The sequence below is a fragment of the Phacochoerus africanus genome, chromosome 11 (assembly GCF_016906955.1).
Source record: "Phacochoerus africanus isolate WHEZ1 chromosome 11, ROS_Pafr_v1, whole genome shotgun sequence".
NCBI classification, from domain to species: Eukaryota; Metazoa; Chordata; class Mammalia; order Artiodactyla; family Suidae; genus Phacochoerus; species Phacochoerus africanus.
Genome location: NC_062554.1, coordinates 40341129 through 40356137, shown reverse-complemented (window position 1 = coordinate 40356137; position 15009 = coordinate 40341129). Strand labels below are relative to the sequence as shown.

At 42.4% G+C, this 15009-nt stretch overlaps 1 protein-coding gene and 1 non-coding gene across 29 annotated transcripts in view; one reads left to right on the top strand and one right to left on the bottom strand.

Moving 5' to 3' along the window:
- Positions 1-15009, bottom strand: part of NCAM1 (neural cell adhesion molecule 1) — a 328180-nt gene that overhangs the window by 254249 nt on the left and 58922 nt on the right. The gene's annotated exons all lie outside the window — the stretch shown is intronic.
- LOC125112311 (U6 spliceosomal RNA) lies at positions 1478-1584 on the top strand. Its single transcript, XR_007131105.1, has one exon. It is a non-coding gene; the product is annotated as a U6 spliceosomal RNA (small nuclear RNA).

Here is a 15009-nt window from a genome sequence, read left to right as displayed (position 1 = left end):
GCATTAGTTGATGACGGGAACCCCTTAAAAATATGTGCAAACTATGTCCAGATGCATAGTGTGGACAGCTACGCATCAACAACTCAAAAAAGTTTCCCTAAAGCAGTCAACCCATGCTGACGTTGCGACGTTTCTCTTCCTCCAGGGTTCCAGGTTTGCATGTGCGCGCCTGCCTGTCTCTCGTTGCTGACGCCTTTACATCATTCAAGTCTCGTTTCTCTCGTCGATGGCAGCTTTCTTTGACTACCGGCTCTCTACCCACTTAACTCTCTTCGCCGTTTCTCCATTTTACCATCCTAATGAGACTTCTTACTATCTGAAACATCTCACTTCTTCATTCGTTCCTTCGTTCACGCATTTCCCCTTTCCCCATCTGTTTTCTGATCAGAGTGACAGCATTCCGAGAGCAGGGTCTTCATTCATGCATCATCACCAAACCCCAGCACATGTAAGGGTGCATGGCACATTAAGTAGGTGTTAAACAAGTAATATGTGAATGAAGGAAGGAATGGATGCATAAATAGTTAATAGTTTTTTTAGTTCTCATAACGTAACCAATTATGTCTCATGACTACAAACCATAACACAACGTGTGAGTAAAAGCTTGCTTCCATTTATATCTCTTAGAGTCTAAGAACAATCCCATATAGGAGTTCCCATTGTGGCTCAGCAGTAACAAACCCAACCAGAATCCATGAGGGCACGGGTTTGATCCCTGCCCGGCTCTCAGTGGGTTAAGGATCCGGCGTTGCCATGAGCTGTGGTGTAGTCGCAGACACGGCTCAGATCTGGCATTGCTGTGGCTGTGGTGTAGGCCAGCAGCTGCAGCTCCGATTTGACCCCTAGCCTGGGAACTTCCGTATGCCTCTGGTATGGCCCTAAAAAGACAAAACAAAAAAATTCTATATGTACTTAGGTACTTGAAAGTCTGTGATGAAAAAAATGATTTGGGAAATATAAAAAATTACTGTTAGTTAAGCAAATTATTTAATTCTAGTGGTTGGAAGACTAAACAGTCCAACATTTTAATGACAAAACCACTAACTGACTACAGCATTTTCTGAAACCACTGATGAGACAACTTGGAATATGCTGGTCATTTATTTCCAGATTGCAAATTCTCTCCAGTAGGCATGAAGAAAAGCACAAGTAGTAAATCACCCCTGGCTTCAACTGGTTATAGTTTTTTTCACCATATCATAAGCCCGAAGTGTCCTAATCCCCATTTTACTGCTGAAAAGGTAAACTTCAGAATGAGGTTAAAAAATACCTCGTTACATTATTTTTGCAAGCAATCTGTTAGCACATGTTGGAATCTGGAAAACCGTCTCCGAGATGCCTATTAAATTTAAAGCTTTTGACACACTGGCTGATACCAACCTTTCTAGATTCCACTAGACGTCTAGAATAGCAGAGGCAAACAAATAAAGCACTCCAACAACCACAGAAGGTAACAATTAATTAAGAAGAGGCTACAGTACTTGTTTCAGCAGCACCTATATTAAAACTGGAACAATACAGAGAAAATCAGCATGGCCCCTGCTCAAGGATGACACACAAATTCATGAAGTGATCCATATTTTTAAAAGAATGTGTGTGTGTGTGTGTATATATAATTTAAATATATATATATATATATATATATTATTGTCACTTTGCACACAAATTAGCACAACATTGTAAATCAACAATGCTTTAATTTAAAAAAAAAGAAAAAAAGAGAGGTAACTAAAATGCGTAAAAAGGTAAACTAGAGTCAAAAAGCATCCAAGATATAAAACTTACTACATGTAAACTGGATATATGGGAATGGGAATTTGCCTGATGGCTCTGAATTTCAGCTAAAGCTCCAGGCTGAAGACAGTGGGTGAAAAGCTGCTCCGGCTGTTGTCTTCAAGGCCACAATCACGTCAGGCCCAGAAGTACCAGAACTGGTCTTTGGAGCCTCCACATCCATCACCTTCCTCACGCTTCTCCTGGAGACTGTGAGAGATTGCTGGGAGGAAACTCCCCAACTTAAAGCAACTGACACTGACACGCCTGGGGAGTGCTCTGGCCTTCCCTCGCACCCGTGCCAAACAGAGGAGGAAGGGAGGGCCCAAAGCGACCCCTTGAGGTGATAAAGGGTATCTCAGAGAGGAAAACCTAGATGGGTCATTTTTAAATACCTAAAAAGCTCCTAGAGAGCTTATAAGGTGAACTAAGAAGCTTGTAAAAACCTGTGACTGAGGTTTACCAAATACTGTTCACAGATCAGACACAAAATTTTGCCCCATGCCTTAAATTGAGTTTATGGACCCCTGATTACGGAAGACTTGCAGTTTACTGAATGATAAAAGTCTTTTCATGTTTTTTGGCCAGGCTGTTTTAAAAGCATTTTCTTCTATTTTTTCTTTTTGTTCAACATCATTAAAATAAGAAAAAGAGATGGAGCCTCTAAGTCGGTAAAATTATTAACTTGACCTTGAATAGGTCTGTATATATTTGTATTAATTTTGATGCATAAATTCAGACACACACATGTGGAAACAAGAGCTCTAAAATGATTCATTAAACATAGGTGGTTTTAAGCTATTTCTTTTTTCTTTTCTTTTAAAGGAAAATCTACTCTGTGCGTGCTCCCCAAGCCCTTCAATGGGTTTTCTTCTCTGAGAATTTTTTTTTTTTCCTGGAGGTGGTCATTGAAACGAATGAAAAATGGCCAAGCCCGGCCAAGTGAATTCTTGGCCATAACCTCCTTGGGAAGTGCTTTGTGGGTAGGCAGCTGAATGAACTGCTCTAAAAGTCATGGAGTTGGCATTTAATCATTTCCGTCTCTCTGCTCCCTGGCCACATCTCTCCTTTTTGCTTGCACAAGAAATGTAAGGCTGTTCAGAAGCAATCAGTGCTTTAACATCTTATTTCAATCAACTACTGACTATTTGTTTTCTAAGATGAGTTTCTTCCAGAGGTTTTCTGGTTTTCTCCATGGTGAGAAAGATAACCTACACCTATGGTACCACCTTTTATTAAAGTTCATATAGCTCTCATTTTGGTGTAAATAGAAAAGTATTTGCTCCTCTTCTCCCTATATTCTCTTGTCTCTGTCGTAGTAATAAGAACGGGACATTTAGAGAGGTACCCTGCCAGTGAGCCGCCAGCCTACATTTTCTGGCTTCTCCTCGCACCCTGCACTGGGTGTGGTCAGGTGGCCAAGTTTCAGCCAAAGAGATACTCATCTTCTAAGAACCCTCCCTTTGGCGGAGGGAGGGTTGCCCTTTTTTGTCACTTCCTCTTTCCAACTAACTAGAATGTAGATGTGATGTGATGACTGGAGCTCTAACAGCCATTTTAGACCATGAGGTAGAATCCTTCTCCCCTCTATCCCTTTTTATGGCTGCACCTGTGGCATATGAAAGTTCCCAGGCCAGGGGTTAAATCAGAGCTGTAGCTGCCACCCTACACCACAGCCACAGCAATGTTGCATCCAAGCCTCGTCCATGCAGCTTGTGGCAACACCAGATCTTTAACCCCTGAGTGAGGCCAAGGACTGAACCTGCATCCTCAGGGACTCTATGTCAGGTTCTTAGCCTGCTGAGCCACAACAGGAACTCCAGAATCCTTCTAATCAAGACTGAGAGCAGGGAAGTATAATCCTGGGTCCTGACAGCACAAGGGAAGTCATCATCCCAGTCCTACATGACCTACCTTTGAATTTCTTTTATCTAAAAGAGAAATAAACTATTTTGTTAAGGCTACTCTTATTTTAGGCTTTTGGTCACATGTGGCCAAACCTAATCTTAATTGGTAACAGCATTAAACTTGTGCTTTCTTGGCAATCTATCTACCACATTCAATTCTCAAAACCCATTTATGCCCAGTTATTAAAAATATGGTCTCTAAATTCTATCTGTCAGATTTCTATGAAGCTATTAGCTAAATTCCTTCATCCCACACATCTAAGTGGCAGGCACAGCATTATCTTAGAATGCTACTGGAGATCATCTATGTCATCCCAGAAGAATTTATCCTGCCCAGAATGGAAAGAACAAAGGTAGAGATGCCAAAATCCTCCATCCTTTTCACTAGCTGAATAAACCAGCAAAATATATTCCATCTGAGAACAGCATATGTCCAGCTTTCTAAACTATGAACCAAAGAATTAGACTCACTCTCCCAAGTCAGTGTGTTTGCATTGAAAACATTATCTTAAAGGAGTTGCTTTAACCAACTCCTTCCAATACATGCTTAGTCTCAATGTATCTTTTTAAACTCAAGTTTCAAGTTGGGAGGCTAACTTACCTATTAGGAATTTCTGTTCACTTCATTGGATTGATTCCATAATTCCTATTACAAAATATTTTTGCAAATTACTCTTAGCACTTCAATGATAAGCTGGTTCTGCTTCAACACATTACTGGGCTAATTTCTCCATACTGCACAGAAACAACTATAGCTACAGATGTGGCTTGGTTTAATTCCTTACCTCTGCTATTTTGGAGGCTTAGAACAGTCCAGTAAATGGCAACCAAGCAAAGCCAAACAGTCTAGCGTAGTTTTTTTTAAAAGCCACAAAGATCTTTCATAATACTCTAACCATGCAAAATGACAATCTGTAAACCTGCACAAGCCGCCAGCTTCTTTAGTTTCTTGACAATTAGAAAAATCACCATGACATTTTTAGGTACGTTTCGTATAAAAGAGATATTCTTTAGGGACTGAACTGATACAATGCACAAACAGAAAATATCTTTCTCACATCCTTAAGCATGAAAACAATTCAGAGAAATTCCTAAAGCCAAATGAGGTTAGGAAAAGATGAAAACATACTCCGATCTGTCTCTTATGGCCACTTTCCTGTACCTACTACTACGTGAGTTAAGCCCAAATGAATACACTAAGTGTGTTATCATAGCTTAGTTCTGTTTTTTATTAGAATAAGGCTTCCAAATGTATCCCTAGACATATTTATATAATGTGTTCTCTATTCCTGGTTGATTTCCTGGACTCCTGACCAGACATTTCCAGAAGGGCATGCTAACAACTTATGCCATTCACTGTCCACTGCATAAGAGTGTTCTGAGCACGGATGCGCTGTCCATCCCCCTCTGCGATGGACGCAGTATCCAAGGTCATGACCTTTTGAAGTGATGTTCTGATTCATTCAGCCAATTCATACTCCCAAATGTGAGTAAAGCACTTAGCACAATACCTGGAGTGTGGTAAACACTCAACTGTATTGCCATTATTACTATTATTACTACCAATTTCTTCTGTAAGTTTAGTTGTTCCTGACTAGCAGGAGCCATCAGCTGGGAAAATAAGAAAGAGTAATACATCACTAACTATCTGCTAGGATATAATGAATCCAATAAAACGATGGGTATAAAAAGGCTTTTAAAATCCTTTGAAGTCTTTTTGATGATGGCCATTCTGCCTGGTGTAAGGTGGGACCTCACTGTAGTTTTGACTTGCATTCCTCTAATAATTAGTGATGTTGAGCATCTTTTCATGTGTTTTTTGGCCATCCATATGTCTTCTTTGGTGAAATGTCTATTTAGATCTTCTGCCCATTTTCTTTCTTGGGTTGTTTTTTTGATATTGAGCTGCAGGAGGTGTTTGTATGTTTTTGAGATTAATTCTTTGTCAGTTGCTTCATTTGCAAATATTTTCTCCCATTCTGTGGGTTGCTTAATCCTAAGGGTGGTTTCTTCAGCAAAGGTATGTTCCCATACTTTCTTCTAGGATCAAACTAAGTTGTGCAGTGCTTTGTATATAACTGTGTGCTCAGCTTTGTGTGACTATCTCCATAGAACTCAATGCCCTTTGCTATTAAAAAATACGGTACAGGGAGTTCCCGCTGTGATGCAGTGAAAACAAATCTGACCAGTACCCATGAGAAGGTGGGTTCGAACCCTGGCCTCACTCACTGGGTCGGGGATCAGGCATTGCCTTCAGCTGTGGTATAGATTGCAGACACGGTTGGGATCCTGGGTTGCTGTGGTGTAGGCCGGCAGCTACACCTCTGTTTCAACCCCTAGCCTGGGAACTTCCATATGCCATGAGTGTGGCTCTTAAAAAGCAAAAAAAAAAAAAAAAAAAAAAAAGGTCCAGCTATATCCAATCTCTCTGGATAGAACATGATGGAAGATAGTATGAGAAAAAGTATATATAGATATATGTATACACACACACACACATACACACATATGTACACAGCTGGGTCACTGTGCTATTCAGCAGAAATTGACACAACACTGTAAATCAACTATAATTTTAAAAAGTAATAATTAAAATTTTTAAAATTAAAAAATAAAAAATCTTCAGTTTCTAAAATAAAAATAAATATAAAAATTATATCAAGACGTCTAAGGACTGGTTCGAAGGGAGGATGCACGGGAACTCTGTCATCTGAATATCCACGTCTCTACAGCTAAGAGGGTTGGGGGGACGCCTATGCTACCTTAGAACCATATTCACTGGTGAATTGAGCACTGACAGGAATCCTTCCAACCAAAATAGCCCTTCCTACCGCCCACGTCCTTTCCTCCTCATCGGCGCAGTGTCATAATGGATCTCTTCCTGATTTTCGGATGAGGTCTATCCAAAGGTATAATGCAAATGCAATGAAAACAATCACCACTCGTACAAAGGGGCACTAAAGGCAATGAAAGCAGTGCTGAAAAACTGTTCAAATAGCCAAGCTGTCGATGAGGGTGGGAATAGCTGACAAGTGAAGGGGTTAAAACTGATTAGGATGATGGCAGACGGTTGCTGGCGAAGAGGATGGTCTGACTCCGGAAGGATTTAGAGGGACCCCTGATGCTGCTGCAGAGACAGCTCTCTCTGACCAAGCAGTCAAAGGTGAAGCAAAGGAGGTCTCTTCCAGAATTCTTAGGCGGACAGCCACTGTGATGGCTTATCTGCTGGAGCTGCCATAACAAAACACCGTGGGCTAGAGGGCTTCGACAGCGGGAGTCTACTTTACAGCAGACAGTTCTGGAGGCTCAGCCTCCAAGGTCAAGGTGTCAGCAGCTCTGGTTTCTCCAGAGGTCTCTCTCCTTGGCTGGTAGGTGGCCTCCTGACTGTCCTCCCATGGGGCTCTGGTGTTTCTTTCTCTTCTTAGAAGGACAAGAGACCCACTGGATTAGGGCCTGACCCTTATGGTCTCATGTAACATTAATTCCCCCAAAGTCCAAATACTGTCTCACTGGCCTAGGGTTTGTGCTTGGCAGGCTGGCTGGGGGTAGAGGACAGTCCAAGGCTGTGCTGACAGTTTGTGGTCAGTGAGCAACACATAAGGTGTCCCCTCTCCCTAGGCATGACCAAACATGGAGCATTCCAAAGAGAAGGGTTCCTCTCTCACCTTATGGCCAGAGCACGAAAAAGGGTAAAACACCTTCCACTACTCCCGAAAATCAGAAACCTATTCTCCTTCCTTGGTTCGTTATGCAAATATCGACAAGCATTTCCCTTTGATCTTTTTTCTTTTTTTTAAAGTTTTTTTGGCCACCCCACAGCATATGGAGTTCCTGGGCCAGGGATCAGATCCGGCAGCAATGAAGACTCCTTTAACCCACTGTGCCAGGCCAGGGATTGAACCTGCGTCCTAGTGCTGCAAAGACACCACCAATCCCATTGCCCTCTGTTCTTTATGAAGAAGCCAACATGGAAAAATAGTAATTTTGGTAGTAAAAAATCTCTACCAAAAATAATAGTTCAATAAACCTAGACCACTTAGGAATTTTGTAATGAGTCTACTAAAACAGGTCTTTCCAGTTAAAGCATTTAAGACCATGACTGTTCTAAATGACTTAAAGACTAAGCCCTACCAAAGCAGTATTTTGAGTAGATGACTAAATCTGGCCCCACCATCTATACGATCCATCATTAATAGAGCAAAATATTTCAGGTTTATTATGCCCAGTTAATTGAAATATATTGAACGGACATGGCTTAGCCATGCAGGCATGGCTAGAACAGTGAATAATCTGGGAAATCTAAGTAGCCCCATCCAAGACTCCTAAAGTGGGAACTGTGAGAAGCAGAGTTAAATTTGCCCATGATGAGCATGGAACATGCCAACAGCAATTGTTCAAGGGGAGAGTTGCCTGAATAGATTTATCTACATGGCCCATGGTTATACTGCTGAGAAATAAGTTCTAGTGAGTATGCAAGTTCCTTCCCAAAATACCTCCCTTTCATTCCTCACTTTTTTCTGGCATGGCCATTGCACAATAATGTGAATATACTGAACACTACTGAACTATGCACTTAAAATGATTATGATGATAAATTTTATGTTACGTAGGTTTTTTACTACAACTTGAAAGTATTTTAATAAAACACATGCACAAGAGAAAGCCATGGACTTTGGCCCTATTTACTTTTTTGGCTAAATCATAGGCCAGTAGGACAGCATAAGAAATGCAAGATCTAAATCTCAGGAAGATTTCAATGTATACACTGGGTCCAGTGGAAATTTACTCCAAATATAATTGGTACAAACAGCAGCACTTGGACAAATAGAGGATGTTTTGGTTTGTCTGATTTCTCTCTTTTGACTTCCATACTTCATACATATTTGATGGAAACGATCAGAGGAATGCTATTTAACTTAATTTCACCCTTACTGCTTGAAGGAGAGATGCCAAGATCACTGTTTTCTTCAAATTTTGTTAGACTTGGAAATTTTCATTTATTGGGACAAACAGGGATGTTGGCACAATATGGTAGAAATATATGATGCCGATAGAGCATATACCATAGTATGTCGTTGCTATACATCAAAAGGAAAAAAAATCCTCATATTTACTTTGTGTATTTCCTTCTCATAGTCAGGTTCAAAGCTCCTGGTTAGAGTTCATTAATGTATCAAGGTGTCCTCAAGTTCTGGGTACACACGCGCACAGATGTACATACACACAAATACACACACATACATTATTCATGACCGATTTTTACCATCGACAAAAGGTCCAACAATCGTCTTTTATTTTTTTCAGAGCCAAGTGAAGGATGTTTTTGTTTGTGCATCAGATCCATTGATGAAGTCACCACAGCTCTGGGAATTACTCACTAGCTAAATAAGCCTGCTGTGACACCAGGGGAATACAAACCATTGTTTTTTCCAGGAGTCGCGGTAATAGACACTATTCACTTGTTCTTATTTAAAGAGTGAAGAGAATAGGACTCTTGGAAAATAAATTGGAAAGATATGAAAAGCATAACAGCTTTATGTCTGCTTTTTACAAACTTAAAACATATCTAAACACAATTAAATTTCTATTTCAGCTCATTATATATTATTACCATGGCTTCCCCCTGTTTAGCCTCATCCACCTCTTCCAGCAATGAGGCTTCTAACAACTCACCCTGTCATGTTCTCGTAGGAGAAAAATCTCATGTCCTGTAAGAGAAGGTGGAGGTGTTTCTTCTACCTCCATGCAAACTACTTCAAGATGCAAGGAAGGTGACTCGGCCACTGAAACAGGCTGACATGCTGTGCATTAAAGAAGGCCAGGTATTCCAAACTGTGATAGAATCATGCCAGGTCTGTGGGTAGACTTGATTCCCTCTAAAATGACACTTCATTGGCAGCACCCTGTCCCCATAAACACTCACCCCTGAAAAGTAAGCCACAAAGAAGCAGACTCATTTGGACACCAATTGTTGGCCTGGGACATGCCAAAATACTCTGTAATTTAGAATGGCCTGCTTTAGCATGTGGCCCCTGGCTTCTTTGTGACCTATTTCTCGTCCTTTTATTCCTGCAAGTGATTTAGAAAGTTGAAGGGCTGCCTTGCCTTTTCTCTCAGGGAACACCAGCGCATACCCTGCAGAACAGTCAAAATGAAGATAATGATCCCCTCCTCGTTTCCTGGTTCTAGCCGAGTTCTCTTTTGACCCACAGGGCCATCGGCAAAGGCTCTCAGGAGATCATCAGAAACAAGCAATTAGCACACCCTCCAAAGCAGCGGCGCTGGGCCGCGTGCCTCCTCCCTCCCGCCGGATGCTTCTCCCCCAAGCTCTGCATAGACATGTGTGTTCCTGCCTTAGGCCCCAAAGGCTCAAGGGTGACTCCTCACTATGCAGTGAGAGCTGCTTGGGTTGGGGAAGTGGCAGAGGGACAGCACTAGAGGAGAAGGACAGTGTCCAGAAAGAGACCCCCACGCTCAAATTCGCAGGTGGGTCACCACCTTTGTGCCGCTGAGAACATTGTTTTATTCAACCTCTCTAATTTCTAATACCCAGCTTGTCCTGCAGATTGACCAGGATGGCGTGTAAAGTTTTTAACTCGGTGCCTGGCTGATCACGGTAAAGCCCTAGTACTTAAAATTTGCTTGAACCCAACCTCCTAAACAGATACATAAACAGGCTTAGAACACTGAACCCTTTATGGACATTTCCTTGAGTTCCTCCAATTAAAGCTGTCAGTAGTTTCCAATCCATTTAAATCAAATATTTAAAAGCTGGCACAGCACCATCACCCAGGTTTGGCTCTTCTCCTGGGAAGCCCGCTCAACATCTGGTATCTCCAGGCTGCTGAGTCAAGGTCCTCTCATATTCTACCTTTGTCTCCTTTTATAACAGACACCCTATGAGAGAAGTACCACCTCCAATGTTAAGAGTGTAAGTGGAATGCTTGCTCCCAGTTACCTGTCTAGAGCTACTAAATTAGGAGGGACCCCAGCCATCCATCTTAAAGTGTCCATGACACCAGAGGGGCACAATAAAAATATCTTTCTGGATATATAAGACGTGTGGCGTCTTCCACGCCCACAGCTCTTACTGAAGGAAGCAGCCTAGGGGACTGTATTTGATCTGCCTGAACCTCACTGCCTGCCAGGTGCTGCCACCTGGACCAGGGATGGGCAGTGCCAAGGCGTGGCCTGGGGCTTGGGGCATAAGCCTGTCTCTTTAGAGACCTGAACTAGAAAATACAGAAGGAACAAGCCGGGAGGTGCGGGAAGGAGAACGATCAGGATGAGAGAGAGTGGCTGGAGGGACATGGGGAACCAGAGAGGCATGGAGAAAGTGACGAGAACGGAGGAGTCCGGAGGTGGCAGGGACTGTGGGTGGGGAAGCCGGTGGGGAAGGTGAGAAGCTGGCTGGCAGCGGCTCGCCCAGGCCCAGGGATGCTGTGTTACATCAGTCACGGCCTCTGAGTGAAGATCCAGAAACTCCTGCTGCGGTGCCCACCCCCACGCCCCCAGCAGCTCTGGATCCAGAAGCCCTCACGCTCCCAACTTTGCCAGGCTCAGCTCCAGGTTCCTGAGCTCAGATTTCCGGGAGCTTCGGTTTCTCTGCCTGCCTGGTGTGTGCACTCACCTGAATGCCTCTCTCTGCTTACAGCCCAGAGTGTCACAGGATCCCTGGGTGGCTGCCGATGCCATGGAGGCTCAGCCCTTTACTGCTATAACTTATCCCTCGAAACATCTTCTGGTAAGGGAGACACTGCAAAATGGACCCCGAACGAGTTCCATGACGGTCTTTTATAACATGCAGTTTTGTATTTCATCACAACATTCTTTCTGCATCACGTCACGCTGCTCAATACAAGTCCTCCTTTATGACACCGTTCATTCACCTCAAAGAAGGGAAGGAGCCGCCTGCCTGTTCCATCCTGTGTCAGGGGTGACGCTCGGCAGACGGAAAGGAGCCCCATGGGAATAACTTTACAAGCTGCCTCTCCGCCCTCAGGCCGAGGCTCCCTGCACAAACAAGTGCCCTGGCCCTCTGCAGGGCAAAGTGGAGGAGAACCATCTGCTCCAAAAGGATGCTTTTCCATCGGATGGCCTGCCCGGAGCTAGTGTGTCGCTCCATCTAAAAAGATGCATCATATTATGTTTTGCACAGCTCTGTTTTATTTATTTCAGGAAATGGCAAGTTCATGCAAGTTATAATCTAAAAGGACTACCAACTATACGACAAATATATATTTTGAACATATCTGCCAGGCCTGCATGCAACAGGATAAATACACAAAGTTTCAAAAATTAGAAATGTGCACAAAATATACAGAAATACTCTGGCTGTGTGCTCTTTCTTTAAGGAACAAAATATCATGAGGGGGAATCTAGACTAGGTTTTGTCTTTAAGAAATGTCATTTAATCTGATATTCCAAGGGACAATTAGGTCCATTGTTATGTAACAAAATCTTGGACAAAATGCTAACCATTTAACTTGAAAAACTGCCTTAGAATTTGGGTATTTTAAATTACTTTTATAAATACAGATGGAGCATGGAGGTATGAAAGTGGAGTTTTTATTTGTTTCCAGTAAATGGAATAGATTGACAATAACCTAGCTAATACAACACAAAGCTTTGCAGACATGTCTCAATTTGAGGCAGATTGTTTTTAGCTGCAAGAAGCTAAAATCCTGACTCAAACCTGCTTATGGCATTAAAAAAAAAAAAAATCTCCCATAAGGAGAACAGAGGTAAACTGATAATGTGAACATCAAAAACCCATCTCTTGGCTCCACTACTCTGACGGTTGGCTGCATCTTTAGATTTGTTAGCAATACAGCTTTAGCAGTTTCAGGCAACAAGCGTGATGTGACAATGTCCAGAGGAAAAAAATAAGCATGATCTGATTTTGTAAATTTTTCTTTTGATTTTTAGAAAATGTTTGATTCTGAAAAGTTTCAAACCTATGGAACTGTGACAAAAATTATACATTCCAAATAGATCCTTCACTGAAACTCATTAACATGATTCCACCTTGCTTTGTCTCCCTCTCCATAAATACACACATAATCTTATGATAATGGCTGAGCTATTGGAGAGTATGTTTCAGACATCATGATCCTTTACCCCCTAAATCCCGCAGCATCTCTCTTCTGAAGACTGGGACAGACTCGTGTATAACTTATACTGAGTTGACTAGTGTCTCCCACCTGGAACCTCAGAATGTGACCTTATTTGGAAAAAAAGGATCTCTGCAGATGCAGTTAGTTAAGATGACGTCAGACTATCTAGTGCCCTTATACGGCCCTGTGAAGACAGACACACAGGGAAAAGGCCAGTGATGACAGACACAATTTGCAGTGATGTGACTGCAAGCCAAGGAAAGACAAGGACAGCCGGCAACCTCGAGGAGCTGGGCAGAGGCGAGGTAAGACCCTCCCCTAGAGCCTTCAGAGGGAACACGGCCCTTCACCACCCCTTGCTTTCAGCCTCAAGGACTGAGGAGAATACCTCTCCACTGTGCTAAGCCACTGCGCTTGTGGTTACAGCAACCCTACAGAACTAAAGCACAATGAATTTATGAAGTTCAGGAAATTTAACACTGATACAATGCTAGTATATCTTACATAAAATCTATAGTCAATGTTCACCAATTTTTCTGAAATGTCCTTTATAGAATTTTTTTCCTCAAACCAGGTTCCAATCCGGGATCACATGTTGCATTTAGTTGCCTCACCTCCTCAGTCTCCTTCCACCTGAACAAGTTCTTTTTTCTTTCCTTTTCTTTTTTTTTTTTTTTTTTTGTCTTTTTAGGGCCGCACCTGCAGCATTTGGAAGCTCCTAGGCTAGGGGTGAATCCAAGCTGCAGCTGAGGCCTACGCCACAGCAACAGCAACACCGGATCCAAGCCACATCTGTGACCTATACCACACCTCATGGCAACGCCAGATCCTTAACCCACTGAGAGAGGCCAGGGATGGAATCTGCATCCTCACTATGTTGGGTTCTTAATCCACTGAGCCACAATGGAAACATCTGAAGGAGTTCTTTGGCCTTTCATTGTCCTTTGACACACCGATATTTTGCACTGTACAGCATGGGGACCCAATGACACATACATGCATACATAATTTTTTCTTCCATTTTTGTGCTGCATTGTAAATATCTAGACATAGTTCTCAGTGCTACACAGCAGGATCTCATTGTAAATCCATTGCAAGAGCAATAGTTTGCATCCGTTAACCCCAAGCTCCCAATCCCTCCCACTCCCTCCCCCTCCCCCCGGGCAACCACAAATCTATTCTCCAAGTCCATGATTTTCTGATAGTTTGAAGAGTACAGGCCAGTGTGGGGTAGACCAAAGGAGATCAACAGGAACCCCACCATACACAGGGTATTTCTTTTATGGCTGCTCACGGCGGGCATGGTACCATGAACAACAACCTCTCTGTTTATCCACCCTCCTCTTCACCCCATTAAAAATCCTACCCCCAATTAAAGGCCCAAATAAAGGCCTACCCCTACCATGGATCTTTTAACTACCCCCTCTTCTGGAATTGTCTCTATGAGAGTTACTATCTCATGAGTTCTAACCTAGGCAGGAAAAGAATCTGAAAGAGAAAGGGTATGTACACATGAATAACTGAATCACTCTGCTGCACAGAAGCAATTAACACAACACTGAACATCAACTATGCTTCAATCAAATTTTTAAAAATGAACATTAAAAAATAGGAGTTCCCGTTGTGGCACAGCAGAAATGAATTCGACTAGGAACCATGAGGTTGCGGGTTCGATCGCTGGCCTCGCTCAGTGGGTTAAGGATCCGGCGTTGTCGTGAGCTGTGGTGTAGGTTGCAGACACGGCTCAGATCCTGCATTGCTGTGGCTGTGGTGTAGGCTGGCAGCTACAGCTCTGATTAGATGCCTAGCCTGGGAACCTCCATATGCCGCGAGTGCGACCTTACAAGGACAAAAGACCAAAAAAAAAAAAAAAAAGAACATAAAAAATAAACAAGAGTTCATTTGACACTGAATAATAACCAGACTTTACAGTCATTTGACTTTTCCTATGTGGGCAAGGTATCTTACCAAAATCTCCCTTATGGCTAGTGCTATGTACGCAATAGGCACATTACTTGGATTTAATTCAATTAACATTTTCAGTCATTGATTATACAATTAAATAATTGGTCCTCTCACTAACTGACTTTTTGCTTTTCCTCCTTGACTTAGCTACAGCTTCAAGGGAAAGTAATAAAGAGCCAATCTTTCCATCTCAGCAAAGTCGGTAATTATAAATCAGTAATTATTTCCATAAGAGCAATTTTTCTTTC